Below are 6,258 nucleotides of genomic sequence, written 5' to 3' on the forward strand. Positions count from 1 at the left end.
GAGCACAACTTGGCATGATGTTGGTATTTTGATGGCTTGAGGTCCGTGGAGATTAGTGAAGGATGGTAAAAATCATCCAAGGGACCAAGGTCGAGGAACATCTATGCATAACATCAACGATGGCAAAAGAGACAAACTATAGGTGAAGCATCAAGAATGACTTATGGAATGAGCCTTGGTTCATTTAAGGGATGAGTAACTTGACAAGAGATAGCCTTAGTGCTGAAATAAAGCTTCGAAAGATAAGTTCTAGTATGTGAGATGTGAGAGTTGAGAGAATATATCCTCGGGAGAGGATAAAGCTTAACTTAGCTAAGACTCAATCAGTAGGATGATTATAGTAGACTTCTAGTTGACTAGAGGTAATTCTAATCAATTGATGAAATTGATTGGCTCAAGCTAATTCGTCAATGAACTAAATATTTCTACTTGTCATTGAGTTGATTGGATAATCGACTAATTTATGGTTAATCGTCTAACAAAAAATTTTAGTCAACTAATACTATAATAGGAAAACCAGAAGGAGTTATTGATCTAAGAAAATCGTGTTGTAGCATTCAAATGATCTAAATGTTATGGTAGAGCAGTTGACTAATGGTGGAATCTAGTTGGCTCAAGTAGTCATTGGCTTATACAAATTAAAGTGATCAAGAAATTAATAGATTGATTGGTGATAAATTAATAGAACAATAAACAAAGCTTGAAGAGATTGAACGCTATATAAAGGGGAGTAAGATGGATCTTTAAAGTTGATTGGTTAAACCATATTGAAACTTTTCATTGTAATATCTTTTCAGCCTTCCTCTGAATCTTTAATTGGAGTTCATATTGTAAGAGATTTCTCCACTTGTAGGTTATCATCAAAGGAGAAAGATAGTGAACTTTCTAAGAGTATCTAACTTATGAGTTAAGTCATGGAGTAAGAACTAGAGTTTTGAACTACATTATGTACCGTGTTAGCAATTGTAGTATGTGCAATTGTTCATGTTTTTTATATTTGCTACTAACCCTTGTATGACCTTGCTAAGCATGAACAGGAGTTGTATAAATTGATAATTATAGGTAAAATCACTACTTATCCCCTCTAGCTTATCTAATCATTTGTATACATTCGTCCTAACATAAGCATTCACATTAGTTCCAACACAAGGTTGACTAGATGCTTGACAAGTGAAAATTTAGACGATTTAAGGTTAATCGGATGCTTAGCAAACGAAGTCGCAATAGATCAAGGTGTCAAGGTTGATTGATGTTTGGAAAGTGAAAATCTCTACGGTTTAAAGTTGATCAAATACTTAGCAAATGAAGTCCCAAAAAATTAAGATTGATTGGATGCTTAGAAAGTGGAAATAATCGAATGCTTAAGAAATGAAATCTCAATGGGTAAGGATGATTGAATGTTTGAAAAGTAGACATTCCAATAAGTCAAGGTTCACCTAATGCTTGTAAAGTAATGATTCAAGGTTGATCAAATACTTGACAGAAGAAGTCTCAGTGGTGAGACATTTTGGAAAGTGAGAGTTTGGCATTTTAAGGTAGATTGGATACTAGATAGATGATAAAGTCTCATAGTTGAGCACTCTTATTAGAGGAAGCCTCAAAGTAAGGCCTCTTGGCAAGATGAGGAAATCTTGGAGGAATGACCTCTTGGTATGAAAATTTAAGTGAAATGAGAGTTTATGAATGATCTATACTTTGAGTTTTCGATCAACATGACTTAGGTGAGTAAGTTGACTAGGAAATCGAGTTATGATATTGCAAGTGAATAAAATATTTCTATTTGTGAGTTAGTTTACTAGGAAGTCGACTGAGGTAAAATCAATTATTGAGCAATCAATTATTGTTATGATTGGAAGCTAAACGAAGATGAATGATTTGATAGAGGTTGGCAAGTGTTGTCAGATGGTTTGTGAACTAATTGATCAATCAACTAAAGTATCCATTATTAGGTAGCATACTTGATTGGATGCATATAAATTTGACAAACATATTCATTAGTAGGTAGAAGGCTGAAGAGATTGCTAAAGCAGTTAACTAAATAAAGAAATCAATTGGGCAATAAGTAAAGAACAACAAGCTGTGTAAGTACCCTGAGTCAGTTTTAATGTGGTAAACTAAGTTAAGTCAGACCCTGTGTATTTAATGTCTTGTGTCTAAATATACAGGTAGGGGTGAGAAAAAATTTGGTTAAATCGAATAAACCGACCGAAATTTTAATTTCGGTTCGGTTAATTCAGAATTTCGGTCAATTTAATTTAAAAAATCGGTTATTTCGGTTTAATCGGTTCGGGTTCGGTTTTAAAGTTTGTTATTCGGTCAAATCGAAAAAACCGAACTTGAACCGGGCTTAAATCATAAGTAATCCAGTAAACCCAAAAATCCCTATTCTCGTCTCCCATCTCCACGACTCGCTCCCTCACCGCTCACGCTCCCGTTCTCGATGTGTCGCCCATCACCGACTCCAAGGATCTGTTCATGAATCGTGATCAGCGTTCTCTCCTCCCATCACCTTCTCGCTGAACCTGCTACGACTCCACATCTCCTCTGCCTCTGGTCCGCCCTGCTCAGTCCTCCTTCCTCTCGTTGCCGAGAGACTCCACATCTCCTCCAGTGCTCCAACCATCCCTCCTCCCTTCTCCAAGCATCTCCTCGGTCCTTCTTGCTCACTTCTCAGCCCTTCCTCGTTTCGCCGCTCTCTCCACCGGTACTTCCTGCTCACTACTCAGCAGCCCTCCCTTCTCCCGTCACTCTCTGTTTGTTCCTCCTTCCTCACTGGTCAGCCCTCCCCTTTCCCGTCACTCTCACCGCTAGCTCATTCCTCCAGAGCCCCCTCATCCTCACAGCACAATAGCCAACAACTGCTCTACGGTGTGGGTAAGTAATACCTACTTATAACTTACTGAATATTTTGAAATTAGTAATCATTGATTTTGTATGGCATATGAATTCTTTGTTGAACTCAACTATTTAACAGTAGCTAGATATTCTAAATCCTGATAGTAATTATCATCATGTTTCGTGATAAGTTGAGTTTCATATTTATCTTTCAATTTTAGTCATTTATATTTTAAACAGTGTTATCACACCTTGTAATATTTTTTAAACAATGTTTGGGAATCATCTGTGAACTCACTGTGATCAGTATTTGTATATCAATACAAGGAGATTTATCAAATATGGATGTTAATGATAGTTGTTCAATACCATAATCTAAAAGTGGTCCTACTGTGTTTGTGGGAACAAAAACTACTGTAGATTCCAAAAGAAATGTAATCAAAAGAAAAGCAATGAAACCGAGAAGTGAAGTATGGGATCATTTCATAAAGTTTACTAATGATGCATCGGAGATAAAAGGCAAATGCAAATATTGTGATAAAGATTTTTTTTGTGATCTATACAGGAATGGAACAACAAGTTTGAGATCTCATATTACCTCATGTAAAAAACACCCTGATGTTATTGAAACAATTCAAGCACAGTTAAGTTTACAAAGTTCAAGAGAGGGTGAGGTGTCTCTAACTTCTTGGAAATTTGATCAAGATACATCTAGAAAAACATTAGCTAGAATGATCATAATGGATGAACTTCCTTTCAAATTTGTAGAAAGAGAAGGATTTAAAACATTTATGGCTATGGTATGCCCAAAGTTTCGAATTCCTTCAAGATGGACGATTACACATGATTGTGTTGAATTATATTCAGTTGAAAGGGAAAAATTGAAAAAATTGTTGCATGATTCAACACAAAGAATTTGTTTGACCACTGATACATGGACATCGATTCAAAAAATCAACTATATGTGTCTAACAACTCATTTTATTGATACAAATTGGAATTTACAGAAAAGAATTCTCAATTTTTGTCCAATTACAAGTCATAAAGGAGAGACTATTAGTTTAGCCATTGAAAATTGCTTGAGAGGTTGGGGAATTGACAGAATTTTCACAATTACAGTTGATAATGCAAGTTCAAATGATGTTGCTATCAATAGTTTCAGAAAAAAGATGATTAATTGGGATTCCACTATTTTAAAGGGTGAATATGTTCATATGAGATGTGTAGCTCATATAATCAATTTGATTGTTGCTGATGGCTTAAAAGACATAAATCAATCTATTATAAAGGTTAGGAATGTAATTAAATATGTTAAGCAATCATCCTCTAGATTAAGCAAGTTCAAAGAATGTGTTGAGATTGAAAAAATTGAAAGCAAGAACTCATTATGTTTAGATGTACCAACTAGATGGAACTCAACTTTCTTGATGTTGAATATCGCTCAAAAATTTGAAAGAGCTTTTGATAGGTTTGATAAACAAGATCCATGTTTTAAATTAGATCTTCAATATATAGAATGACATACCATTTTGACTGAGAATGGAGAGATGATATTTGACTCAGATGGTAAACCTAAAAGAGAATTGAAGACTTTTGATGGGAAGCCAACAAGTATAGATTGGGCTAATGTTAGACATTTTGCATCTCTACTGCAAGTTTTTTATGAGCTAACATTAAAAGTTTCAGGATCTTTGTATGTCACATCCAATGCTTTTGCATATGAGATTAGTTATATTTTTACCATCTTGAAGGAGTGGCAAGAAAGTGATGATCTTGAAGTGTATTCAATGGGAATTAAAATGAAAAATAAATTTGACAAGTATTAGGGAGATCCTGAGCAAATGAATAAGTTACTTTATATTGCGGTGGTGCTTGATCCAAGACATAAATTGGATTTCGTAGAATTTATGTTGATTGAATTATATGGAAATGAGAAGGGTGAAAGAGTAGGAAAGATAATAAAGGACACTTTATTTGCTTTGTACAAGAATTATAAGGAAGAAATGGAGCCTCAATGTAATACTTCAAGAGTTCCATCTATTTCAGAATCAGTTGACAAGGGCAATACTTCAAACAACATGAGTGATTTGAAAAAACAAACAATTATAGCCAAGTATAAGAAACAAAAGTCACAAGTTTTTGGTGATGACAACATGTCAGAATTAGACAAGTATCTTAATGAAATAGTTGAAGAGTATTGTGATAATTTTGATATTTTGGGATGGTGGAGGCAAAATTGTCACAAACTTGCTCAAATTGCTCATGATATATTAGGCATTCTGATATCAACAGTTGCTTCAGAATCTGCTTTTAGTACTAGTGGTCAGGTACTTGATTGTTTTAGGAGTTCATTGACTCCGAAGGTGATAGAAAGTCTTATTTGTACTCAAGATTGGCTTCGGTTAAATTTGAAACCACCCAACATCGAAGAAATTTTAGAGCATGTGGAAAAACTTGAAAGCGGTAAGTTTTTCTTTTAAAGAAAAAGATAATTAGATTTTTATTTATAATTATAAACTTATAAATAATATTGTGATAACTTGCATTTTTTTTATCAGAATTCTCAAAAATTATAATGGACTCATCTTCTTCGACAACACTGGCGATAAACAATGGTATGTTTAAATATTATATTTTATTTAAATTGATCTTGAAGTTATCTAATGATGTAAGTGATCATTTTCAATTGTTGTTACCTTGTTCAATAAACATGTGGCAGTACATGTTGATTTTATGCAATTTGATTTATATAATGCAGGTTGATTTGGAAAGGATTGCAGACACATGGCTATGTTGGGGTTGACCTTGTTGCTTTATGCATTGAAACTGCTCTCCAAATGATGAATTTTTATTTTGATGTAATCAAAAGATTGTATGAAGTTTTTTGTATATCTCAAACAAGTAGATGATCTATTAGCCTAGAACATTTTGTGCTCATTGTAATTTTGCCTAGATTGTCTTGTGCAATCAAAAACACCCACTTGTTAATAGTAATTCTAACTCCTACTCAACCTTTTTCATAGCATTTTTATATTTGATGACTCGAGCTTTTAAAAGTTGACTGCTAAGACAACATGCTACACAAAGTTAGGTGCTTTGCTTGAAGTTGAAGGTTTTAAAGATGCCGAGAAGTGCACTGAGCTTGATCCATCATTTTCTAAAGGACAAGGAAAGGTGCAATCCAATTCCTTATGAAAGAGTATGCTATTGCAAAGTTCTTACTTCGGCTATGCTAATTTTATTCTTGATACTAGCAAAGTTCTTACTTCAACAATGTTTTTTTTATGTTCTGTTTGAGACTAGCAATAAGTAATATAGCTTTGTAGAGTTGTCGGCTGCATTTGGTAGCTATTTGATCTCTAAAAGGATTCTTCAATGGGTGTACTATCTTAATAATGTACAAAATTAGTGTTGCTTATGAAA

The sequence above is a fragment of the Zingiber officinale genome, chromosome 8A (genome assembly GCF_018446385.1).
Source record: "Zingiber officinale cultivar Zhangliang chromosome 8A, Zo_v1.1, whole genome shotgun sequence".
In the NCBI taxonomy this organism is placed as follows: Eukaryota; Viridiplantae; Streptophyta; class Magnoliopsida; order Zingiberales; family Zingiberaceae; genus Zingiber; species Zingiber officinale.